This window comes from Dermacentor albipictus, chromosome 4 (genome assembly GCF_038994185.2).
Source record: "Dermacentor albipictus isolate Rhodes 1998 colony chromosome 4, USDA_Dalb.pri_finalv2, whole genome shotgun sequence".
Lineage (NCBI taxonomy): Eukaryota > Metazoa > Arthropoda > Arachnida > Ixodida > Ixodidae > Dermacentor > Dermacentor albipictus.
This window is the reverse complement of record NC_091824.1, coordinates 76,479,036-76,506,572: the sequence shown is the minus strand read 5'-3', so window position 1 is coordinate 76,506,572 and position 27,537 is coordinate 76,479,036. Positions and strand designations below refer to the sequence as shown.

The 27,537-nt window shown below is 46.6% G+C and overlaps 2 long non-coding RNA genes across 2 annotated transcripts in view; one reads left to right on the top strand and one right to left on the bottom strand.

The window, feature by feature from the left end:
• LOC135895882 (uncharacterized) overlaps positions 1 to 27,537 on the bottom strand; it is a 90,640-nt gene that overhangs the window by 40,624 nt on the left and 22,479 nt on the right. The gene's annotated exons all lie outside the window — the stretch shown is intronic.
• LOC135895867 (uncharacterized) lies at positions 171 to 27,537 on the top strand. The gene is made up of 3 exons (XR_010562507.2): positions 171 to 353; positions 5,741 to 5,902; positions 27,449 to 27,537. It is a non-coding gene; the product is annotated as an uncharacterized lncRNA (long non-coding RNA).

Sequence of the window (27,537 nt, the reverse complement as noted above, 5' to 3'; positions counted from 1 at the left end):
CCCTCTTGCCCTCAACTCCGAGAGTATAAGAGCAGCTGCCCCCGGACGCCAAAAAGAGGCTCCGATTTCTGCTGTTGAGTAACGTGCTCTCCCGTCTCTCTACTTCGGTCGACCTGACCGCCCGCTCTTTGCGATGCTAGAATAAACAAGTTGTTCTGTTAGCAGTCGCCTCATGCTTTGCTGGGACCTTCGGATGCTTCCAGTGTGCCCCAGGCCGCCAGGCCTACGCTACCCTTGGGGCTTGCGACCCAGTTGCAATAACGGGCGTCAGCACTGAGGTTCCAACAGCCGGTGCCATCGGTGCGGATCAAACAGCGGCGACTGAAAGGGCAACAAAAGCGTTCGGAGAAGCGGTATAGTCATTCTATTTTTTTCTTTTTTGAGTCATTAATGTGTCGCGTAGGTCTAGCAACATTTATCGCTCCACCACTCGTGGCAAAAAACTGCGAACAATTACTTAATCTTACACAAGGACTAACGTCGTATTTATGAACAGACAAAGCTAAAGAACGAGGACTACGCAAAATATGCCCTGTGCACAAACGCTGGGAAGTCAAATCCCTGCTCCACACTATACATACGTGCGGAAGGTGCATGTATACATCGGGGATTGGATATTTGCCACGACGATTTGCATGACACTGACACATCCAGATATGAAGTTACGGCTGCTATATATACACTCAACAATTGGTTGAATATGTACACGCACAGTCACTTTCCACATCCCAACCGTTCACTCAATAACTGAACTAGTAAAACAAATATAAACTAAGATGGGATAATGATGTATCTGTATCTCTTTTGTGTACTGTCTGTGAGTGTTGGCGAAATAATAATTACAACATTAGTTTATGGTGACAGACGCAGTACGGTATTTACACGACCTGCTTCCTTCCACTAGAACCGAAAACTGCATCCCGACTAAGGCTGCATGCGCACCTGTGGTTCTGACCTGTAGGACGGCATTCTTATTTGCGTGTATCTTGGCGTATGCACACCTGCCTGCACCGTGGGTCCTTTTTAACGTATCATATGCACGCCAAGTGAGCGCCACTCAATAGAGAGTTTTAGTTCAGGGGACGCAAGCAGCTTGCGCACGCAAGTACTAGGGGCGACGGTACTGCGCATGCGCAGACCCTGACGTAGGTGTCTACGCATGCGCAGTATACCGTGGCCCCTAGTTCTTGCGTGCGCAAGCCGCTTGCGTCCCCTAAACTAAAACTCTCTAATATTCGTTTGCGGTTCTCGGACAGGTTACGTTGGCCGTCCCTTTCTGTGTCGTTCTCGTTTAATATTGTCGCGTTGTCGTGACACTTGAAACTGAGACACCAGCCAAAGGCGCAACTTGAGAAGCTAAATTTTCCATTGGGCGAGCTTGTGCCCAGAAAAAAACAAAGTAAGACTCGGAGCGCGACGAAGCGAGCGATGTGGTTGCGCGGATGACGGAGTAAAGACGGGGTGATGCGGTTGTGTCAGTGTCGGTTGCGCAAGAAGAGGACGATGTTAGGCCCGGCCCGGTGCCCAAATGTTTTTGGCCAGTCGACTTGACTGTATGTCAGTGAATACATTCAGGTTGAACCCCCAGTTGCCAACCTGCTTCCTGCATTTTTTTTCCCACGTCTCTCTTTCTTGCAGTTGTTTTTAAACGAAATAATAATGTTTCCGTAAGCACATATAGTATATCTACTTCCAGCATCCCCGTTACAAAACATCGAAGACTGGTTAATACGATCGGGTATGAAATAATGACTCAAGAGTTAAGACGCATGACGAAACTTGGAAATGACTCAGCCGGGACGCCACGATTGACATTGGCCAGCAGGCTCGTCGGAAGTTTGCACAAGGACTACCGTTTGGCAAGCGCGCTGTCATATACGTACACGCTTCGAGTAAGCGGAAGTATATATATATCTATAATTTCCTGAACGGAAGTGGCGTACAAACAGTACACGAGGGCCGAATTACAAAGAATACTGGGGGGGGGGGGGGGCGGTATGTGGCGGTGCGATCAAAACTGACCACATTTATTATACGTGCAGCAGTGAACCGCGGGAGAAGTTCTTGCAACACTTCACTAGCTGACTGCCTCGCAGATCCCCGGTGCGGTCATGCATAATGAATTCGCATGCACGCACTTTTCTTCTCTCCTCTTCAAAGCGTTCGCGATAGAATTCACCGGTATGTGACTCGAGTGAGAGGGTGTGTATGTGCGCGTGTATATCACATATTCCCCCGAAACCTTCTTTAAAATTTAAAGAAGCTGATTTCGCTGATGTCCGGCTGCAGAAGCTTCGCCGTTAAGAGAAAGAGAGAGAGCATTTGATATATGCGCCTCACTCTATAAAATCGCCGGTCTAAAGCAATCGATCCTTTTCGATCGCTTTTTGCGTCCGCATATCTCTCGCGGTCCTTTTGAACCTACACTAGCTAGCGCGCTTGACTACATTGTTCTTCCTCCTCCTTCCGTGGAGGAGAGAAGAAAGGAAAGAGGGTGGTATGATTGATATACCTATAGCATGCCTGCTACGCAAGTGAGCGCGGCGGTCAAATTGCATCGCCGCATTCCAGGTATATGTTTAATCTATGCCGAAAAGAAAATCTGTATCTACGACAAGCATAGCAAACATCTTCGTGTCATTGTTTCCAGAGTACATTAGGCCGCAGAAAATGGTTTGCTTCGATCGCTGCCGCGTGTTCGCATCATAGATGGGGACGGCCGGGGCCGGTCGTCGTGGACGTGGGTATAACTTTACAACATCAAGCAGTGATAGCCACAACGCCAGGCTGCAATATAGTGAGACCTCGTTAGCTCGCTGTTACATCCGTGGGTGTCGTCGGGCAGACAGACACACATGCGTGTGACTCTCGGTGTAGTATGTGTATAAAAGGCATAGACATGCAGCCTGGAACGGGTAAAAGCTTGCTTATTGCGTCGGGCACCGTCGGAGGTGGGAACCGCACTAAATCGATGCCGTCACCGCGTCTCAATAATTGCCGATCACGGTGTAGAGCCGATCGATGTCCGAAAGTTCGTTGCTATATATATCGAGGATCCCCCGAGATCACCCGCGGCTGCGCGCTGCGCCGATCTCGGAGGCTGCGCTAAGGTATGCCAGTGTGTACTGCACACTTTTTTGGACGCCCTGTTCCTGGAGGGAGACAACATGCCTTCGGTGTAATGGGTAAACATAGCTACGCAGATGTTGATTGTGACTCGCTGCCTCTGTAGCGCTGTAAAAGAAATGTACATTTCACCGCATCACCATCGTCATCAGCCTGTTTTCATCTCCACTGCCAGGACGAAATACACTCCCATCGATTTCCCATAACCCCTGTCTTGCGCCAGCTGACGCCATCATCCTACGCCTGCTAATTTTCTAATTTCAGCACACTACCTAGTTCTCTGGTAAATTGTACTACTGCTGATACGCACTAAATGGTATCAATAGTGCGCTTTATTCTTATCAGCTAACGGCCTTCCACATTTCTTCTAGCTGTTCTTCTTTCAAAGGTGCGGGGTTGCCTTTCATTAATTCTGAGAGAGCTGCGTTATAAGGCATAACAGAGAAAAAAAATCATTTGGTACAACCACGCATCGTGCGGGAACTTCAATGTAAGGCCCTGTAGCGAGTCATATTGAATCCATGCCCCAGGCTCATCGTGGCGGTCACTGCGAAGGCCATGTATATAGTCAGAGCAAGGTGCTCCCAGGATATATGTGCCCCGTGCTTGTGCAAGTCCACAGCAGGGGAAGCGTATTCTCGGACCGTCACTTCCGGAGATATCCCTTTCAGCGCACGCTGATTGGCTGCTTGAGGAAAACTGGATGAGCCGATTGGCTGGTTGAGCACTACGTCACGCGAAAGAGAGAGTATACCGCGTAAGGGGTCGTTCGAGAATACGTCCCCGGGTTAATACACTTCAGCGCCTTGTGTCACACACAGCTCCAGAGAGAAGGCGAGAGAGATGAAGGCATAGGAAAGACAGGAAGGTTAGGCAGAGGAAATCTCCGGTTGGCTGTAGCCTGTACCGGGGAATGGGGAAATAGGGTTGTTCACTTGTTGGGGCAAGTGGCGCTGAAATGGTGAAGCCCTTCCGTTTGGACGAGGGCCACACTTGATCCGCCCTTGCGAACTTGCGACGGACGGTGCAGACACACACGGGAAAATAATCGAAACGTCGCGCACGTGTTTTGCGAGCTATAGTATATGCGAAGAGGGACTTGCGTTCTTCGTGTTATCGCGTGCATTTTTGATCCTTCGAGCTTCGCGAAACAGGCGGCTTTCCTGCTGTAGGCTTTTCGATGCGAAACAAATAGAGAGAAGTAAATTATGTTATCGTTTTTCCTTCCGTCTGAACGTTTAATTTTAATGCCCGTTCTCCCAGAAAGAACAACGAAACAAACGAGAGAGACGGGAGGAAGTACATCGACACATGGAACGACGAAACAGAATGGGACTCGTATATAGAGAAACAGAACGGGTCGGCATTTCTGGCAGCGCTTCAAGCGTCTTGCGCGCAACACGGCTTTCCCGCCTCTTGAGCCTCCGCGTCGTGTTTTTGGCCCAAGAGCTCTGCTGCCACTTCTCTTTTGGATAGCGTTGTTTCTTCGGTGAATGCACTTTATACACTCGACGAAGTGAAAAAAGGAGCTTCTGAAATTGCGCCGCTGCTTCGTGAAATCCGCAAGAAACGGAATTCAGGCCCGGCGTTCCGGCCGACTGAACATACATCTCAAACATGTGCGGCCCGCGCGGGCGGTTCTTTATAGTGCGTCACGTGAGGCATATTACTGCCGGTTATTTTTATCCGCGCGCCAAGGTGCGCACCGCAGACTCGTAAGCCTTTCACACGTTTTGCTGTCGTCTCTCTCTCTCTCTCTCTCTCTCTCTCTCTCTCTCTCTCTCTCTCTCTCTCTATATATATATATATATATATATATATATATATATATATATATATATATATATATATATATATATATATATATATATATATATATATATATATATAGATATATATATATATATATATTCTCATGTATGCCTACGCTCTGGGAGGTGGGCGCTCGAACGTGATTGTCGTCAATCGAGTCTGGGCCAAAAAAAAGTATACGACATGCGCGTTGTTTTTGCACAATATATTTCTGACGTTTCGGCAGGTGCAACCAGCCTTCGTCACTTTTTGCACAATATATTTCTGACGTTTCGGCAGGTGAACCAGCCATCGTCACTTTTTTCATAATACATTTCTGACGTTTCGGCAGGTGCGACCAGCGTTCGCCAGTTTTTGCACAATATATTTCCGACGTTTCGGCTTGTGTACCAGTCTTTGCCAGTCTTTGACAAAGGCGCTGATCCACCGTGCCAAAACGTCAGAAATATATTGCGCAAAAACAACGCAGGTCGTACTCTTTTCGCTGAAATTTTACCTCGCAATGGCCAGCGTGATTCCTAAACAGCACTATATACATGAACGCACATGACCACTTTCTGAAAGCAATACGAGAAAAAAAAAAAGAAGACCGATTATGTCGCGTAATTGCTAAGGCAACGCACTATATACGTCGAGTATCAAGTTGAGCGTGGTAGTAGTGCCCTCACCAAAGCGGTTGTGCGTACGAAATACTGAGCGCGCTTAACCACATTGAGTATGAAGGGGCTTCAATTTACTAGCAACGCAACGTCAGTGCTTTTTTGTGTGTGTTTAATGCGAACTCATTATATGCCCCGTGAAGGGGAAATTCCTGCGTCCGGCGTTATCATCCGATGGTACCAAAACCCACGTGACCAAGTTATGACGTCACGTTCCCGGTGCTGGACCTGCCTGGGCTCGCACTGCGAAATGCCGTGGCGCGCAGCCAAAAGAACGACCTGGCCCACTTCCAAATTGGATTAAGGTGAGTTAAAGTGGGTTACGGTGGATTAAGGTGGATTTTTATTTAAGGTGATAAGTTAGACGAGTCCTCGAGCTCTCGCATTCAAATCACGTAAAGATACATAAGTGATTGTCGACTTCTTTTTTGTCACCCGCCTAGACAGAACAATCAAAAAACAAGTCGCGCAAACAAACATACGCATTGGATGTACACATAAAGGTGCGCCGTGACTGCAACAGATATGATATGCTTCCTCGCGTAGGCCTTAAGACAGCTCTCCTCGAACTCAAAAAAAAAAAAAGAAGGGAAGAAGAAGGAGAGAGAGAGAGAGACGCCTTGTTAGTTGACACCGCCGTGCAGCAGATCCTGCCGGTGAAGACCTAATAAAGCTGGCAGTTCAGGAAGCTAAAGTGACTGTCGAGTTCATGGCACGCTCGAATAAGCCGTGTCAGGCATAATAAGTAAGACGAGGGACCGCAGCAAGCAGCTTAACAAAACTTGAATTGCCTGGACTGATGCTTCAATGTTAAAAAATTGGACGCTGTCGGATCGGACAGAAACAAGCCTTGGAAGCCTATACAAACAATCGCGAGAATTTGGAACGCGTTCTTATTTTTTCCCCTTTCTATTTCTGAAAAAAAAAAAAATTCTATTGACTAAAGAGAGCGCCAGCGCCGGCGCACTTGCGGGGCTGTCGCCTGCCTTTTCGTATGCGCAAAAATTGACGCTTGTGAAAACTGACGCTTGACGCAAAAGACTGACGCCTGTAAAGATGTCTGGCGGAGAAATGTCAGTGTCCGCGCTTTGATCGATGCGGCAAGTCGAGGCGCGAAAGAGCGACTTGATGAGTTGATGAGGTTACAGGAACTGCGGCAGAGGGCGCCATGTGGGATCCGCGCGGAAATAAAGCCACGCGGTAAAGAACCGTTGCCGCTAGAGTAAGCTTTCTTATTCTTTTTTTTTAGGCCGATAGCTTTTCTTTGGCTCCTTCGTCCATTTTCCGCTGTGGTCACTGGGAGAGAGGGTTCCGGCAGGCGGGAGAGGAGGGTGGCAATAACCTATAGCGCGCTGCTTGGGGCAACCTACACACATGACGAGTCGGTATACGTATGCATAGCCGCCTACACCAACGTTACAGATGTACTGGTAGGGGCTCTGTTGTCCTTGGAATGAGGCGATGAAACAGCAAGTGCCAACCCGAATGCCTTCGCTGCTACAAATGTACGCCTTAAAACAGATTATTCCTTTGATGAAGTGAATAGCGCTTTCCATTTTTTTTTTCTGCACAGATTCTTTCTTTTCTTGCCTCCTGCTCTTGTCTATACGAAAGCCTGTACGTGAAAATTTGCTACAAGCTTCGTAACTTAATAACGGGAATGGAAGGAAATGACAGCAGAAGAAAAGTGCCTGCGCGCGGTGGGAGCCACGCCCGCAACCTGTCAAGCTGGAACCGCATGGCGCGTTTTTCGCGAGTGAAAAACGCGGCGGGCGGCAAACGCCCGCGTTGCCGCCGACGCGCGAGCACCCGTACGAAAAAAGGGAGCGGCGCTTTCTCGCCGCGTTTTCCGGGTTGCCAGACAACATAACTCTCAACGACATGTATTGTCTCTGTTACCGCATATATAATATGCCCTTAAACTTACAGAACACTACAATAAAAATAATCTGAGTGTAATTAGACAGCGACATTTCTTTCTGAGGTGTATTTATCAAGCTTAATTTCAAGCAGCAATATTGTGTGCGAAACTGCGACTATGTACCTTCCACATGCTGAGAAGCCGCTGCTTGTTTACAAGTTCACATATAAAAAGGAGGGTCGGTCGCTTACTACCGAGCAGAAGAGGCGACTGCTACTATTAAGGGGGATGCTGAAGCAAGAAAAAATGCGGGTCAGGAGGTACATGTGGGTGCGGGCTGCCTGGTTGAGAAGAGAGCGAGCGCCATACACTGGTATTATTAGCAAATTGTCTTGCCAGTATTAACGATGAGACGCGACGCTTCTCCACTTTAGTTATTAGGGCCTCGTTCAAGGTTGCTTTGTTCATTTTAGGTGAACACGATGCGCGAACGAAATCACGGTAGCGCATGTTTTCCTTGACGCGCGCCCCAGTTCTGCCGAGAAAAAAAAAAAAAGTTCCGCCAAGGAGGTTCCGTCGAGATGCGCAGAGACCAGGGCCATCTGGTGGCCAAAAAATAACCAAAATGTCATGTGACCAAATGCCACGTGACTTACCTGACCTCTGATTGGTGGACGCGCCCGCGCGACGCGTTTTTTTCTACTCCGAGCAGCAGCATGCGGCGGCGCGATTTCGTGATGGATCCTGCTGGGCACGCGTCAAAATGACGCGCGCGTCCCACCATCCGCGCGTCAATCGCGCCTGAAATCGCGCCATGCGGTTCCACCTTCATGACGCATGCAGCCGTTGCGTCCCTCGGCCCACCTACTTGGGTTTCCTTTCGTACACGTAACGTATACGTCTGGGCCTGTTAGCTTTATTACGGACTTGATTAGAAATGCGAGGCTATGCAATAGCTCAATGGTTAACGCGCTGCCGCCTATTTATTTATTTATTTATTTATTTTATTTATTTATTTATTTATTTATTTATTTATTTATTTATTTATTTATTCAGGAACTTACATCGCCCAGTCGGGCATTATAGAGGGGGTCGAAACAATAACCAGAATGAAGACACGGAAGCAAACAGGCACAGTTGTCACTTGTACATTCGACTAAAGCATGCATCTTGCAAGGATGGAAAAAACATACTTGCGGGAACATCTGCAACACTACTATCCAGCTGATTCCACTATCGAATCGTTTAAAACAAAAAAGAAAAACGAAAAAGAAATAGAAAAGAAATGCGCAACTGCGTCCGTACATCGTATTTCTCGAACCTTTTTAGCATTATCATTTCCGTGCCATATATAGTATAGACTCGTCATGCCGAAACTCATCACACTACTTCATCAGAATGGAGTGGAGCTATTGTAATCGCCAAGATTTTCTTCCCTGTTGAAGAGCTTTGCAACGTAGTTCGCTCTTAATGCTAGTTGTATTGTAGAATTAATGTTATAACTACAACCGACAAAGCGTGCATTACGGCCTTGCGTGAGTTCAGGCTTATAGATTAATTAGCCTTTGGCCACGAGGATCTCACAGTGTACAGGCATGTTCAAGGATTGCTCATACAATGGTGACATACAGATCTTCTTTAAGGCTTTTTGGGACAGATTTGAAGTTACTTTTAAAGAAATATAACAGACCACTGGCAACTACCGAATTGCCGCCGGACTTCACACAGGCTCCACTGCTGGGTGAGGGGCAGGAAGGGACAGTGCCTCTCATATATATATATATATATATATATATATATATATATATATATATATATATATATATATATATATATATATATATATATATATATATATATATATATAATGTGTGTGTGTGTGTGTGTGTGTGTGTGTGTGTGTGTGTGAAAGGAAGCCAACAAGCAATGAAAGCAAGGACAACATAGGGGAAATTACTTGTACTTACTAATTGAAGTAAAGGCATGATATATTAATGTAAATGAAATTGGACGAAATGATGGCGCTGGCTAACCCTGCCAGGGTTAGTTCTAGCAGTAAAACATAAATACCACAGAAAGTGGATGGGAAAACGGCGCCGCGGTAGCTCAATAGGTAAGAGCATATCGCGCGTAATGCGAAGTTGTGTGTTAGTATTCGACCTACGGCCAGTTGCTTTTTTCATCCACTTTCGTTTCCGTGATATATGAGTTCCTTAATTCAATTAGTAAGTACAATTACTAATTCCCGCTATGTTGTCCTTGGTGTCTTTGTTTGCTGGCTTCTTTTGATATATATATCACAGGAACAACACAGGAACACACAGGAACAACAAAACATTGCAGAAGACCCATCTGAGCCACGCTTAGCCCGAAATCCATTGGCCACAGTCAGCTCTCCAAATAGTAATCGAGCTACCGTTTATTTAAACGTATCCTCCGTTTGTAAGATACGGTATATTGCCGTTATTACTCCCCCGTCCTTTCTTTTTTTCTCGCAATGCCGGCCAACGGACCGGCAGTGGCCGACAGTGCGTGCTGGGCCGTCGCAGTCCCGTTCCGAAGGGGAGGGACACGAACGACGCGCGCGGCAGCAGCAGCGTACACACTCGTCGCGTATACGTATGCACGCACGCGGCGTCTTTGTTCGGCGCGACCGCACGCGCGCGCGGTGTGCGTGAACCGCGCCCACCTGTGCCACTCGGCTGCGCTGCTCGGCTTTGTGTCCCCCGACAGGCACGGCCTCGATGTGCGGGTTTCGCCGCGAATGGATAAAAAATAAAAAATAAAGAAAGAAGACGAAGAAGAAAGAAGAGGAGAACGGAAGCCGCCGCTGTGCACTGCAGGACTCGGCATGCGCCGCCGCCTGAGGTGCGGGACACACATTTTGGCCTTTCGAGCCCGCTTCCTTTTCCTGGTCAAGGAATCGCATTGCGTTGTAACGGCAGTCCGGCGGTGCCCGTCTGCGGGAGCCACTTCCGTCTCGAGAGAGAGGTTGTCTTCGACGGATGCAGTGTTGTTCCACGAGAGATCCACGACGGGGGAAAGGAAGGGGGGAAAAGTTAATCAGTAGTAGTAAGTAGTAGTAGTACTAGTAGTAGTAGTAGTAGTAGTAGTAGTAGTAGTAGTAGTAGTAGTAGTAGTAGTAGTAGCAGCAGCAGCAGCAGCAGTAGTAGTAGTAGTAGTAGTAGTAGTAGTAGTAGTAGTAGTAGTAGTAGTAGTAGTAGTAGTAGCAGCAGCAGTAGTAGTAGTTCTTGTAGTGCTAGTAGTAGTATGAGTTAGTTCTTCATGAACTTGTAGGATTACAGATGGAGTAGAATATAGGTACAGTGGCAGCAACTGGGTTGTTTATTGAATCAAACAAACGAATAAATACAGAAATAAAGGGAAAGGAATTGCTGCTTACCGCGCTTTAACTATATCTAGCGCAGTCTGCTGACGGTGGTTAGCAGTGAATGGATATGGGTATGGTATGGCAAAAGGGCAGGGATAAAGAGGATATCAGAGAGCATAGAGTAAATAGTATTTACTCGCCGTTAACTAATCCAGACTTGTAGCTTCTTCGATGTAGCTCGTGATGCCGCGTACTGAAAGCACCACTCCGTGTGTGTACGTCGCGTATTTGTCGCAACGTGCTGCAACGCACTTCGGAGTCCTTAACGATCCTAACCTCCAGAGAGGCATCTCGGTCAATCTTGGTTTGCACATCGCGTCCCATGAGTATACGTCGCGGTCCTTGCGAATGTATCACAGCAGGTCGGGTATGGGTGAAATTTATTCACAGTGGGGCGCAGGAATGTAGTGTGGGAAGGAACCGAGTTAAAGAAAACCTCCCACGCTTCTTTCTTTCCTCCTTTCTTTGACTGCACGGGTTGACATATACGGCATGCTGAAGAAATCCTTGCAGGCCCTCCTTCGTGAAGGAGCTCCACAAGTGGCCCGTGGAACTTATCTTGTGTAGTTAACCGTTCGTGTAGTCTGTGAAGTCCTTCCGTATCCGGGCGCCTCTAAGTACTTTGCTCTCTCGTGGCCTTTGTCCCTGGGCACAGCCACAGCTTGTGGCGAGCATGTGGGTCTACTATGGGGTGAGTCTACTATAGAGCAGTGAGCGGGCCCGGGCTTGGGCCGGGCTCGAAGCCGTGGGCCTAAGCCATGCCTGAGTGCGTTCATTGATATGAGCCTAAGTCGGGCATTTTCGAACACGCGCGCTGGCGTTCGGCATAGATCCAAGGCATTCTGCGCAAAACTCGGTCAAGTGACAAGTTGGAAAAACTGGCTCTTGATTCCCATAGCATTCCCCTATGTTTCTTTATTAAGTGTTCTAATCTTTTCTGCACCTACAAAAAGAGGCTTTGTTCTCGCGAAAGTGAAATTATACCACAAGACGTTCTCGATACGGTCTGACTGTTAATGATTGCACTATTTCGTTGACCTCGATACGATTTTTTCTTTATTGCCTCATTTCACCGCTTTTCTTTATTTTATTTAATGCACCTCATTGGCAATTGCTCTGTGGTCACTGCAGTACGCATAGATGCCTTCCACCTTAAAATGATTGACAGTTCTTCGTGGGTCCTCAGCTCACGCATGAGAATTTCTTCGTCGTGGGCTCAGCATAGTTGGCATAATGCAGCGTATTTCCCCACATTCTTTTTTTTTTTCGTGACCTATAGAATAGGCTCATTTGAACTTTCCGCTGCCTTTGCCGCCTGATGTAACTTCGAGATTTTTTTCTTTTCTTGCTGTAAGAGCCATTTTTATTGCGATAGCAATTAGGACACTGAAGGGGCGCTCGCGCTGCCGCCGGCGCCGCCGTGCTGTCACTGCATCGACGCGCATGCATGCGTGGTTAGTGCATGCATGCAGGTTAGTAGGGTTATTAGAGACGCGGAGAGCGTTTATAGCCACAGAAAGCGTCGAAGCTGCAGGTATGTCACCCTCGCGCAGGGTATGAGACCGGGCAAAATGGTGTTGTTCCGTTTGTGCCACGTGGTGTAACAAGATGGATCGCTCTCGCGCTTTGCCGGAGCTGGGGTATTTTTTTTTTTCACGCTATGGCAGCAGTGCATTCATGACCCCAGAAAATACTTCCGGTCGCGCTTCTTTTTTTCTTTTTTTTTCTTTTTTTTGCAGCAAGGTTAGCCAAGAAAAAGTCGCCCAGTATGCTGTAGGCACATGTTCTTGATGTGTTCAGTTATTACGAACATGTGCCATGCGTCGAGCTCATGTATGGGCGTTTTTGTTGGTGTTGTTGGTGTTGTTGCACCTAACAATAAAAGTCACTCGTCGAACACTCCAACTCCACAGCAAAACTGATGCCATCTGAAGGGTTCTGTATAAATTTATAGGCTATTGTAACTTGCGTTGTTCTATATATAGGGCTTACCGGAACTCTTCTGGGAAGTGTGTAAGCATAAAAAGGGTGCTCTGGCTTCCATTATATATATATATATATATATATATATATATATATATATATATATATATATATATATATATATATATATATATATATATATATATATATATATATATATATATATATATATATATGCAAATGTAACGTAGCTGGACAGAACCAAGGGTAATGTTGTTTGCCGTCGCTTGGAGATACTCAGATGTCTTTTTTTGCATTACTCCTAATTACATAATTAGTCTTCATTAACAATAAGCTTCTCAAATATTATAATTAGATGGAAAAACTGTCAATGAGAAAATTGTAGGGCAACATGAAAAAAAAAATATCCCGATCGATACAGCTTTCTGTTGCCCAGTACGTGCTGCGTAATAGTGTTTTATTCCACTTAGCAAGAAAGAAGCCCGCGAATACACGAAAGGTGGCTCGATCGAGCGGCCCAGTCGCGCGTTGTGCGCGTATTCGCGCAAGTGGAGTACTCTGGGAGTTCATTGCGCTCTCGCCTCAACAGTAAACACTTCGAGTGCTTGCGTGTGAATTACACCGGTCTATGACTCTCCCACTTATACGCCGACATGCACTGCTTTGCGAGCGACCAAGAGGCGCCTTTTTTTTTTTTTACGCGACACGCTTTAAGTATGTCCTTAATCCGTTCACGTATACCTTTAATCAGATTCTTTTAACCGTTTTTTGAAGTTAAGGGCTTCTTTGGCGACTTCAGATCGATCCGGCTATATATCTGGCTACCTTCGTCTCTCCAAGTTAAGACGATTTGAAGCCTTATACATACAACCAAGTTAGTTTAAAGCTATGCCCGTAGCAGGAATAATGAATATAGTTAGCGCAAAAAAAAGCTCAACATGAAACCTATAGGATGCGATCGGCCAAAGTGCGCGCGCCTATATGTAACCTGTGTCGGAAGTGTGACTTTACTCAACGGGGAAAAAAAAAATGTGGGCCGATCCCGGAGATAGTGCAGTAAAAAAATTGGAGGACGCTTAAGCTTCGCCTTCAAGAGTGGAACGCGATAGCGTTCCCGTCGACCCGCCAATGGGTGTAAGACAATGGGCTACAGGGCAGCCATCACTTACGAGGCGCCCCGCATCAGACGCGGTGAGCGTCGAGCCATATGGTCGAGCAACGCGGCGTTCGGCGCAGCAACGAAACGTGCGCCTGAGCAAGCGGAGCGAACCAAAGAACTCGGTATCCCGGAGGGGGAAATGATGCACGCCAGCCAAACGCCGTGATCGGCACGGGCAGAGAGATAGAGAGATAGTGATCTAAAGAAAGGAAGGACGCTTGATTCTACAGAGGGAGAAGGCGAAGCGTTGTCAGGGAAGAGAGTCCGAGCCGCGACAGCTCCAATGCGCGCGTGGCGCGCCATCTGTCGGGGCAGCGCCGTACATGGAGAGGAGGGGGTCTTCTGTGTTTGCCGCAAGATGGCTCTCCGTGTGCGGAAAGCGCAGAAGAAATGCAGCGAAACGCACTTCGCTACTCGTGTAATTGCGACTTCTGTAAGTTACATGTTCATAATTACCGATATACACCACAGTATAACTTTCCACGGCTCGTTTCGAAGGCAACACCGCATTCACTAGAGGCGCGTTTGTACCTTTTGGAAGCATCGAAATCGTGGCTGAGTGGTAGCGTCTCCGCCTCACACTCCGGAGACCCTGGTTCGATTCCCACCCAGCCCATCTTGGAAGTTGCTTTTTATTTATGGAGTGCCTGCCGTGATTTATCGCTCACGGTCAACGCCGCAAAACGCTGACGCCGACACCGACGCCGACGACACCGGCTTTTCTGCGACACGAGCTCCTTAACGCTATCGCGTTAAAACAACAAATTTACAACTTGCTTCACCAATTAGGCCGAGAAGAGAGACCTCGTCTTTCTTCGATGTCGATCAACCGCTGTTGACTCGCGTTTTCTTTTTCCTTTATTATTTTCTTTCCCAAATGGATGTTTATGTGGGTTTTATTTTTAGCTTTTATTTCATCTAAGAGCTTATAGTCACCCGGAGGTACCATGCCCAGACATTTCGCCATAGGCTAACATCCTCGTATCTCATTAATGTCTTTCTCACACTTGTAAGCACACCCCTTCACGGGCCTGTGCGCACCGATTTACATGGAAATGGAATAAATCCGGCTTCTACACTGTAAAGTAATTTGCACCCTTCAGAAAAGTGAATAAGGGTGCGAATTAGTCTATAACTCACACCGTTACACTCAAGAAGGCATGTTAACGATGCTAGTTATAGGCCGATTCACACCCTTATGCGACCTTAAGGGTGTAAGGGTTGCAGAATTTCGATTTCAAGGAATGTTCGAACGGGTTGACTGATCGCGCTTTGCGTTCCTGCGAGTGTAGCAGGCACAGCAGCAGTGGAATATAAGGTTCGGGATTGAAATTCCAGGCTGCTTCCCTGCACTGAAGGTCATCTCAGTGCAAAGACCGTTTCGCGTCAGCAATTATTGCCTGCACGGCTGAATTTTCATTACTCGCGAACACATTGAGTTGGGACTTTTCTTTTTTCTAAACTGTGTTTTAATCCCTGTAATGCCCAAACACCGTGCCACGTAAAGTGAAATTGAAAGAATCTTTTAAGCTTTATATTTCTGGCCATGGAGAGCACATTTGTGCGAGAAAAAAAAAGTAATTAAACGTTACTTCAGTTTTAACCTAATTAGTGTAGTAACTAATCAGTGATTAGTTGATTTGCTGTATACTATCCGTGCACAGGTGGAACTTCACTCCATGCGTATATCAAAAGCATAACTTCGGGCTTTGTGCGTTAAGCTTCCCGCGCGTAATTCAGCATGTTGAGGCATCAAGCTCTCCGCGTAGGCATATGTGATACACTGGGCGTTATTGCGGGCGCCGTTGGTTTCTCTTCGTTACTGGGGAACGGCGCAGGAATCCGGCGAAGAGAGCCAGAAAGAAGACACACGCAGCACTGCACTTTTCGCAAAACGTTAGTTTTCTTTATGCTGATCGCCAGAACAAAACGAGATAACCACGCACGCATGCTGCTTATCATGTCGTTATCGGACATGTCGGCGGTGGCTTTCTAAGACAAAAAAAAAACAAGAAAAAACGTCGGCTCTCGCTCGCGCAAGGCTGCGGATCGAAGCACATCATATGCAACATTCGCCCGCACGTGCTGTTTCAACCTATAGCACGCGCTGATTTGCTTCTATAGAAATAATCTTACAGTTATCGAAGGCGGGTTTGCAGCCACAGCGCATATATATATATATATATATATATATATATATATATATATATATATATATATATATATATATATATATATATTCCGATTAATTGATCGTTTCTTCATTTATTAAGCACAAGTAATTTCCCCTATGTTGTCCTTGGTGTCAGTGTTTGTTGGCTTCTTATGAAATGACTAATAAAAATCGAGCCCCTCGGTTAACCCCCTTTCTTCTCGTTTATTACATAACGAGGGTCTCGAATCCGGCAACACTGATGCCTTCAGGTAGCATATGTGGGTTTATTGACCAGTTGCCTTCACCCAAAAAGATCACGTTCTCGTGACGCCTGCGGCAAAAAGGATGTTCCACGTCCGCCGCCAAGGTTTATGAGTGGTGGCGCTGGCTAACACTCCCAGGGTTCTACTAGGACGCATTAATACCCAAGAAAGTGAATGGGAAAACCGCGCCACGGTAGCTCAATTGGTAGAGCATCGCACGCGAAATGCGAAGGTTGTGGGTTCGGTTCCCATCTGCGGCAAGTTGTTTCTTCATCCGCTTCAATTTACATTAATTTATCGTTTCTTTATTGCATTTATTGAGCACAAGTATTTTCCCCTATGTTGTTCCTTGTGTCAGTTTTTGTTGGCTTCTATACATATATCTTGAGAAGCCGACAAACAGTGACACCGAGGACAACATACGGGGAACTACTCGTACTCGCCAACTGAAATAAAGAAATGATAAATTAATGGAAATGCAAGTGGATGAAAAAGCAGCTTGCCCCAGGTGGGTAACGATCCCACGTCTTCGCATTACGCGTGCGATGCTCTAACCAATTGACCGCGGCGCCGTTTCCCCATCCACTCTCTCTTGGGTATTTGTGTTTTACTACTAGAACTAATCCTGGGAGTGTTAGCGCGGATGGGGAAACGGCGCCGCGGTAGCTCGATTGGTACAGCATCGCGCGTACACGCGTAAAAAAAGAGTTATTGAGTTATGGTGAGCTACCGAGTAAAAAAATAATCGTCAAATTACAAAATTATGCCGAAAAAACGTAATTGATTTCAAGTAATTAATTACAAGTAGTTTGTCACATACACGCCTTAACTTTGCTAGGTGAAACCTCGATCCCGATCACCAGGCCGATCGCGTGTAGATGTAAAAAAAAAGGCAAAATTTTGTTCCGTTTAAGCGAAATTTTATTTTCGGCGAATTACGTATTCCGCCCGTACATGATTGTTCTAAAAGCATGAGTCGAAGGAAACGCGCATTTAGTTTCGTGTATAAATAAAGGCTTTACGTGGTTTGCGCAAAGAATATATGCGTCCACAAATGAGATTTCGGACAATTAAGGGTTTCGAGCGCTTTATCGCCGAAAATGCAGCGCACAATTGTCATCGGGCCAAGTCTTTTTCAAAGAGGCGCCTGTGTGCAATGTGTCAGAAATATCACTGCGCGAGCCCATGTGTATACGTTTCTGGGAACATCTGGCGTTTGCATTTGGAGTGCCTGAGCGAGGTCGACGCCACGTTTGAGATTTACATTTTCATCTCTGTGTCATAAATGTACGCGGTTGATTCGAATTCATTAAACGCATTTGGAAACGTGGCAGCTGTTGGAAAGTCGCAGCCTCGAAGCCACGACAACGCAGTTCGCAAACACAGCCAGGCGACCTTCTTCCTTTGGGGCTTCGAGAGAGAGATGGACGAAGTTCACGCGCTCGGTTTGCTATACCCTACGCTTGAGGAAGTGGAATTGTAGAAAGAGATAGATAGATAGATAGATAGATAGATAGATAGATAGATAGATAGATAGATAGATAGATAGATAGATAGATAGACAGGCAGAAAGACTGACAGATATATATATATATATATATATATATATATATATATATATATATATATATATATATATATATAGAGAGAGAGAGAGAGAGAGAGAGAGAGAGAGAGAGAGAGAGATGGGAAAGAAGTGCATCGCCGTGCGTCCTCCGATAGGGCGGCAAAATATTGCGCCTCTTTCTCCCTCACCACAACCCCTCCCCCCCCCACCTCTAATGAGGCTTTCTTTCTGTCTTGGAGGACGGCTACGCACAGAAAAATAATGGAAGGAAAACAGGGCGATAACAGATGATAGCATGAACAATGTACACACACGAAGAAAGAAAGAAAGGAAAAAGGAAAGAAAGAAACCTTCCTGCTGCTCTCCCACGTAGCAGTTGCGGTGAGTGCGTCAGTGAAATTCACATTCGTGACAAGCGAAAACACTCTACTCAGTCACTTCGCAGTCTTTTAACTCCGGCGAGGATGTATTCAGTGTCGGGAAGCCTCGCGATGCAGCGTTTAGACAAGATGGAGTAGCGAGTGGCCGGTTCCGCAAACTTGCAGGCTAGCTAAGTGCTAACTATGATTGTTGCACACAATGTGCGTTTCTTTTTTTTTTTGTTCTTTTTTAATGCGTTAGCATTAAGAGTGCCATAGTTGAAAAGAGTGTACCTGAAGTGTCGAGTGAGCTCCTGAGCAACACTTTGTAATGTTGTGAACGCGGTTTAATTCAGGAATCAGGGAACCCCAAAGAGGTGCGACGTAATGCTAACGCATCTCCTTCGCATTTACCGTTAAATCGCCATGGAATTTCTTTTTCTTTCTTTCTTTTGCCGCGCAGCAAGGCATATATAACTCCTGTCAGTCCTTGAATGTGGCTTTTCAGCGTCGGTTACGCTGCCTAAGTAATAACAGCGCTATCGGTGAAAAAGCACGAGTGTTGCACCGAGATAACCGAACTGATAAAAAGCTGCCGTGCGCGTGAATGCTGATAGCCAGGGCCTCGCTGGCTGTGGAAGTGAACACCGTTTCGGGCACTCCTTTCTCACTCACGTTCACTCACGCAGGGTGACTACGCGTGAGAGGCGTCACTCTTGTGGCGCCAATGCCCGCAAGCTGGTTGACGTACATACATACGCAGTTGTGCGCAAAACTTACGTTCTAGCAACGTGGTGCATGCTTTACGTCAAGCGAACGATGTCTGACCCATACCTACATTAACGTGTCTGTGTTTTGATTTGATTGATTGTTTGATTGAACGGGGCGTTTTATTACGATGGAAAATATTTTTAGGCACCTTCGCAGGATCGCATATTAGTGTATATCGGCGTAAATTATGCTGCTCACTCGCTCATGTGACGCTTATGCCCGAAAATGACTTGTTGCGAAGTTCGCTTTTTGCTTATTTGTTTATTTTTTAAAATTAGTCTGGCGGAATGCACCAAACCCTTCGACGTACGTAAACATCTGACACGTCGTATACTAAAACAACGCTTCAGCGACGCCGCGTTAAAAACGCACGCGGGGTGGTAGTTGGGGGCGAACAGAATAGATTATTCTATTTTTACAACTTTCGGCCTTGTTCCGCTTCAGAAACTTGGCACGCGCTACGCGGGGCACGCTCAACAAAGACGGAAGCGAGGGGGAAAAAAAGCAAGAAAAAAAAAGACAAGACGAATTGGCAGTCAGTCATCGAATCATTGGTGTTTAATTTGCACTTACACATACTGTAATCACTGGTATAATAACCAGCTTGTTGGCCAATCCCCAGAGTGAGTATGTGCCACCTCCACAATATATATATATATATATATATATATATATATATTATATATATATATATATATATATATATATATATATATATATATATATATATATATATATATATATATATATATATATATGTATATATATTGTTACGTGTGGAAAGACACAGACTAGAGATGCTATTTGCACGCTATTTACACTGGAGCGTGGCAGCCAGGCTGACACTCGCTCGTGCCAAGGGCACCGACCAACTTCTTCGTCGTTATCGCGGCGGCTCGTCTCTTGAGCATCGCTCAATCATATCGTAATAATAATAATATATATATGAAGAAGAACGATATGAAGAATGAAAGACAAGGAAGTTAACCATGGTAAAGTCACGTCCGGTTGGCTATACCCTATACGTGGGAAAGGGTTCAGGTGGAAAGAAAGATAAGAAGCAGGTAATGTCAGTGTGCAAATGAATGTTCACTCACTGCCTTCAAGAAGTGCATTAGCGCCCTTTGGTGGATGTTTGCTTCCGAGACCGGCGGTCTGTCGTGTAAGCGGGTGGCCTCCAAGATTGCTGCGTATATGACCTTCAAGATCGGGCGTCGTGCGGCGCCCCATCTCGGAGGACATAGTAAGCGGCTGCGACTATAGTACGCAGCGCATATCGTTGAGAGCTCATCGAAGAATGCACAGTGGCGCGGGCATTATAGTTTCATTACATCTTCGCAAGAGTGACTTGCGGTGCCGTTGACCATTGGCGAGAGAAGTCGTCGGTGATGAGGCACGAAAAAGGCGTTCGTGAATGCGACGCTCAACCTCACGCGGGGCACTAAAAAATTGTTTCACCACGGCAGTGTCCTGTCGGCATCTGTTATCGCAAGTCGGGCTCATGCGAATATAACTCGGAATTGGTATGGTATGGTATGAATAACTTTATCGGGTCCTGAAGGTCAACCCTAGGTTGACGCGGACCGCTCCCACGTTGAGACTGTCAGGCCGAGCCCTTCAGCCACATCGCGGGCCTTCTGGACTGCCTCGGAATTGGTGAAACCGGGCGAATTCCATCGTCGAAGTGTGACGTGCAACGAGCAAGTGAGTAAAGTCGCTCTGTATATACTCTGTACAGCCTCCTCAGTTGGAACCAGGATCAGAATTCCCGTGTTGGTATTCTTTCCGGGATTTCGGAAGGAGAGCCCCGTCATCATCGGGACAACATCAGACCATTCGCACTTCTGCCATCGCCCCCCTACCACCCTGACATGTCCCACTTCCCCATCCGCGAGGAAGACGAACAGTTAAGAGCGAGTAAGTTAGCATGTCATTGGAAACTTCATGTAGCTGCCACGTGCAGCTACGGAAAGCGGGAAATAGCTTAGTAGGTGTATATCCGTCTGCTCATTTTGTCCGCATCCCCATTGCACACACCTGTACAGATGTGGCTATCATATATACCTGCGTATACAGCACCTATACTTCGTTTAAGAACAAGCTCAAACAGCGTGACGTTTACTCTCGCATCAAAAATCGAGGAAGACAAGCGGGCGCAATGATGGAAAAATCCAGAGACCGAGCGCGACTAGAAATTCACCACCTATACCATGTACGCCATAACTCAAGTCATGCCATCGAAGCCAGCCCCAAGTCTTAAGCTACTTTACTCAAGCAATCGAGCACACGGACCCTCGTGCTGTAGAGCTATAGGCCTTTTACAACGAGCAGTTCGCTCACCAGGCGCGCCGCGCCATTGCACGCCTTCGGAATAGGCATCAGCCGCCGCCGGCCGCTGCGGTAATGTTCCGCCGAGAGGTCGGGTACTACAGTACTACAGTAGTGCTTAGTGCTACAGCTTAGTACTACATCACTATTAACTTAAAATGTGAAAGAAGCAGAAGGAAGACGTGCTCTGTCGTGAACTTCAAACACAGCGCCAGAGTCTGGCAAGTGGCGCGCGATGAGGCTGCGTGAGTGAGCTTCAATGATCCACCTCAGATGCGCAAGGAGTGTCCGTGTTTACGACCGTTCGTCATGCACACCCTTCCGCAAGGTCGTCGTCGTCGTCGTCGTCGTCGTCGTCGTCGTCGTCATCATCATCATCATCATCATCATCACCACCACCACCACCACCACAATCATCAACAACAACAACAACATCATCATCATCAGCCTGGTTACGCCCACTGCAGGGAGGGCAAAGGCCTCTCCCATACTTCTCCAACAACCCCGGTAATGTACTAATTGTGGCCATGTCGTCCCTGCAAACTTCTTAATCTCATCCGCCCACCTAACTTTCTGCCGTCCCTTGCTACGCTTCCCTTCCCTTGAAATCCAGTCCGTAGCCCTTACTGACTATCGGTTATGTTCCCTCCTCATTACATGTCCTGCCCATGCCCATTTCTTTTTCTTGATTTCAACTAAGATGTCATTAACTCGCGTTTGTTCCTTCACCCAATCTGCTCTTTTCTTATCCCTTAACGTTACACCCGTCATTCTTCTTTCCATAGCTCGTTGCGTCGTCCTCAATTTGAGTAGAACCCATTTGGTAAGCCTCCAGGTTTCTGCCCCGTAGGTGAGTACAGGAAAGACACAGCTATTATGCACTTTTCTCTTGAGGGATAATGGCAACCTGCTGTTCATGATCTGAGAATGCCTGCCAAACGCACCCCAGCCCATTCTTATTCTTCTGATTATTTCCGTCTCATGATCCGGATCCGCCGTCACTACCTGCCCTAAGTAGATGTATTGCCTTACCACTTCCAGTGCCTCGCTACCTATTGTAAATTGCTGTTCTCTTCTGAGACTGCTAAACATAACTTTAGTTTTCTTCAGATTAATTTTTAGACCCACCATTCTGCTTTGCCTCTACAGGTCAGTGAGCATGCATTGCAAGTGGTCCCCTGAGTTACTAAGCAAGGCAATATCATCAGCGAATCGCAAGTTACTAAGGTATTCTATTAACTTTTATCCCCAATTTTTCCCAATCCAGGTCTCTGAATACCTCCTTTAAACACGCTGTGAATAGCATTGGAGAGATCGTATCTCCCTGCCTGACGCCTTTCTTTATTGGAATTTTGTTGCTTTCTTTATGGAGGATTATGGTGGCTGTGGAGCCGCTGTAGATATCTTTCAGTATTTTTACATGCGCCTCGTCTACACCCTGGTTCCGTAATGCCTCCATGACTGCTGAGGTTTCGACAGAATCAAACGCTTTCTCGTAATCAATGAAAACTATATATAAGAGTTGGTTATATTCCGCTAACCTCCTATATGAACACACCAATCCGCAAGGTGAGTACAAGAAATTCAACCGCCAAATAGCCAATGACCGGCAATCTTATATTACCGCTAATGACTACCAGGCTATATAGAACACTGCCTGCAGCGACAACAGCGTTATACCGCCATTGCACCACGGCACAACACATCACGCTTTAGCTTCGACAAGCATGCAAGTCAGCGCTGCAGCCTCTCCAGGCAAGTACGACTGAGTTACTAGAACCACTTCACCTTTTATAGCGGCGAAGTCAAACTTTAAATGATAGGCGGGCACCGCTAGTTTTCTTTCTAGCGACGTGAATCAAACAGCATGCTAACAATATCTCAATAACTTGCAACATTTTTGTCCACCCGTATGCGAATACATTTTAATGTGCGCTGTAAATAATCAGAAAACCTTTCCGAAATTAAGCTATCTGATCCGCGCTGGCGACAAGAATGACATGGTCGGAGTGTCGCAAACTCTTTCCCAGCTTTTCAGCGCGCGCACTCACGTATATATTCCTGAACGAAGTTGTTGCACGTACAGTTAACGCCAGCAGGTGGGCGGCCGTAAGTCTTGCAAATTTGCCGCTGTAAAGACTGGAACATTAGGGTAAATGTAAGCACCAGGCTGCTACAACCGCCGCCTTCCGCCGGTAAAACATGCGTAACTTGCGCACGATAAGATTGCAGTGCAGACGGAATGGATAAGTAAACGGTATACTTGCACTATATACCTCTGCAGCTTGTACAAAAGTTTTGTGCCGTCTACATTCACTGGTCACCGTGGTCACACTCCCTGGTCTTGTGGCCGCTGTGGTCATTGTAGACAAGCAAGCAAACACCGTTATAAGGCGCTCAATGACAGGCACTGTCATGTGACCAAATATGGCGGCGCCGATGGGTAAGGTGATGTAAAAAGGGTTATATAGCTCCGGGTCACTTTAGCTAATTAGGAAGAGGGCTGGTTACCTATATCGATGTTCCTTTTTTATTGAAGGATGAGACAGCTGGAAAATAGGCCGTCCAGGAGCCAGCTATCCTAATCATCAAGGATAAGCTCCAGCGGCTAAGGAATGTGAAAAAAAAAAACACGAAACAAGTAAAAGAAAAAAAAAAGCAAGGAAACAGACGGAAATAAGAAGGCGTGGCGGACGATATCCATATCAGAGCACGCTGTACAGGTGGCATGCGAACGTCCAATCACAGCGTGCGCTACGAAACAGTCTCTATACAACGGCGAGAAAAACAAACACACAAAAGAATTTTGGACAAATGGAAGAATAAAGCGCATAAAAGAAAGCAATACCAGTGCAATGGCGGAATCACAAATCTATTGGCGGCTGAAAATGGGTACCGTAGCCTTCCCCCCCCCCCTCCCCCCCCCCCTTTGATGCACGGAGCCAGTTCTGATTGTATCACCTAAGATATAAGCAACACGTACTTGTTCGGTACTTGCTGATGCCCGCCTCCCATTCTAATGTACGTTAGTTAAATAAGGGGCGTATACACTAATCAGAAATACTGAGTGCACATATATTACTATTATTACTACCAATAGAAGTAATAGTATTGTTAATGTTATGTTAAAAAGCCAATAAAAAAACTACATACAGTCCCAGGCAGACGCCATCAAAATTCCATGACGTCGCGGCAGGCAGGAGCGGGAACATCCAGACGGCGCCACCATCCGCCCTTCCTCTTTTTTTTTTTTTTGCATCTTTTCTGGCTTGTCGAGCCTCTTCTGACGGCAAGAGCGGTCTTTCTTTTCCAAAATAGGGGCGTAATTCACTAAAGAGATCAAATTAACTATTTCCGCTCGTATTGTGTCCCTTTTAAGCCTGATCCAGACGGAGTCGTGTGTTCTTTTCAAAGAAGCAAACCTGTCGCCCAACTCCGCGTTAACTTCAGCGACCAGCATTCAGCGAACAGCGGCGTATTATTTGTCTTCACGCAATCCGTGTGTCGCGAGTGAGGCACTCCGATGACTCGTCGTCTTCGGTTGCGTCACGGGTATATAGCTCTCTCCTTAGTGGGATCCGTGTCCCAAAATAAGCTTGCGACGCCTCCAACGCCTCCGCAGCTTCTCTCCCTCCCTCTGGTCCCCCCTCCCTCCCTCCTCCTCCTCCTCCTCCTCACTCTCTCTCTCTCTCTCTCTCTCTCCTTCTCAACGTTGTGAAAGATCGCTACGTTCGTTTCGAGAGCACCGCAAAGAAGACGGATGCGCACGAAAAAAAAAAGAAAAAGGTACGCGAAGTAGGGCGCTGACTAAAAAAAATAAAGTATTGAATAATGCCCACGAAAGAAAGAAATAGAGAAAGAGATAGAAAGAGGAGAAGCCTGCACACAGTGACCACTACAGATTAGTTAGGCTGAGCTGTCGGTGGAAACTGTATGAGCGAATTAATTGCGACTGAGTTTGGCAGGTAATGAATGCGATTCCCCGCTTCATTTAGCCGCGGCAAACAATATAATTAAAAAGAAATATGCTCGCGAAAGGAGCAACGACAACAGCAATAATAATAATAATAATAATAATAATAATAATACTTGCGAATGTGATGTTGCAATCACCAAATGTTGAAATCCAAACTTAACTTGCGTGCCGGCAAAGGCGTTCACAAGTATACCCTCTGTATTTCCCAAGCTGGTCTGTCTCATAATCGAGAGAAGGAGATAGCATTTCCTTGGAGAAAGCTAGATAGGCTTGCTTCGCGGTACGCCTATAGCATTCTACGTCAGATGACTGGCATAAATGAAAATGATACTCACTCAACGCGATACACCAAAGACACTTATCCTAAACATAGAACACGACAACACGCCGCTTACAAGTACAATCATACCATATCGAAATGTTTCGCAAAACGTTACAACTCGTGCGCCTTCGTTGGCCGGCGACAGAATAGTTTCGGGGTCGGTGGCCGCCTTTCTCCGTTGACAAAATGAGGAGAGGGTAGCGCCATGGGGAGGGTAAAATGGCTGTCACGGATGCAGATCCAGCTGAACAGTAAGTATACAATTTTCTCATTGACGCTTTTAATCAAATTATAATATTTGAAAAGTTAATTAATCTAGTTCGGTGGACTGAAAAAAATGTATTTTGAGTTTCTCCAAGCGACGACAAACAACATCACTTTTGTTCTGTCCAGCTACATGGCATTTGCATATTTTTAAACTCTGGCTGAAGTTAGCTGGGACACCTTGCATAGTCGCTTGCAATTCCTTCGCCGACACGCCTCGTTGCTTAGTGGCTATGGTGTTAGGCTGCCATATAAGCTCGAGGTCGCAGGATCGAATCCCGGCCACGGCGGGCGCATATCGATGGGGGCGGAATGCGAAAGTGCCCGTGTACTTAGATGTATAGGCAAAACGTAAAATCCCATAATTTAATTAATTTTAAGGCACCTCGCAGCCGAACCTCACGTTTTGGTTTCAGAACGTCAACTGAATGCTAATACGCAACTGTGGGTTCTTTTTTCTTGATCTGACCAAACTAGTCGCTTCGTCAAGACAGCGACGCGGGAAAGAACGAACCAACCGCTCAGTTACCGATCCGTCCGCGCTGCTACTTTTTATTCTTTTCGCCCACTCAATTTTGCTTTCGCGTGTGCTCTTTGACGAAGACACGACATCACTTCATTGCTTGTATGTGTGTACACTAACCCGTGCTCGTACGTTTGTATGAGCTTTGTGCCGCACGCGTTCGCGCCAGTGGAACACGGGTGTGTACGATGTATTTCGCGGCACACTTGTAGCGGGCATATCTCGAAATTGTGGCCCTCTTACGAGTCAAGATGGACGAGCCTTGGGTAACCTGTTAGCTGAGGAATTGCGCCGTTTGCACTGGTCACACATTGATCGGCATTTTAACGAAGTGCGGTCCTTCCTCTCGCCCCCTCCCCCCCGCACACACACAGACACACACACGTGCGCGCGAAGACACTAGCACGCTCTGTCGTCTCTCGTTTGGAAAACTGTCGGTTGGCCATGGACCTACAGAACTTATTTTTCTTACACCGTGGGCTACCGTATCTTTCCGGGCGTGTATGAAGCAGCGTACAAACGCGTATTCATTGGGCATTCTCTCATTCTCTGCCATGAAGCTTATCACGTTGTGGCGACAGGGGCGGCACCAAGGTCCTCCTTTTAGGGAGGCAGAACATGATTCTCGAGTTATGTTCAGGGTGCATGGAAGCACTTCGTCACCTGGCACCTCGTGGTACCAAAGTGGGGAAAATAGGGCCACAGGCGGAAATATTGAGTGGTCGGTCGTACCATAGCCGCTTCGCTTCCTGATTTACAGAAGTTGCCAGCATAATGCGTCCTTTATGGAGTCTTCTTTCAATCTGTGAACATACTATATGTTGAAATACAAACATCACCCGTGCACTCTATTACGCCTTAAGAATATGATGGTGCATCTACCTGCTGTACCAAACTGCAAACTCGCGAGTTAGAAGTGTGGATACCAATAGAGGCGCCAGGAAAACTTTTTATTTTTTTCATTGCAGCCCAGGCACGCCGGCTGAAACCAAGTGGTACACAGTCCATGAGCGCTTGTCCACCCAGTGCGATGCATTGAGACAGTTCCACGCTGCGC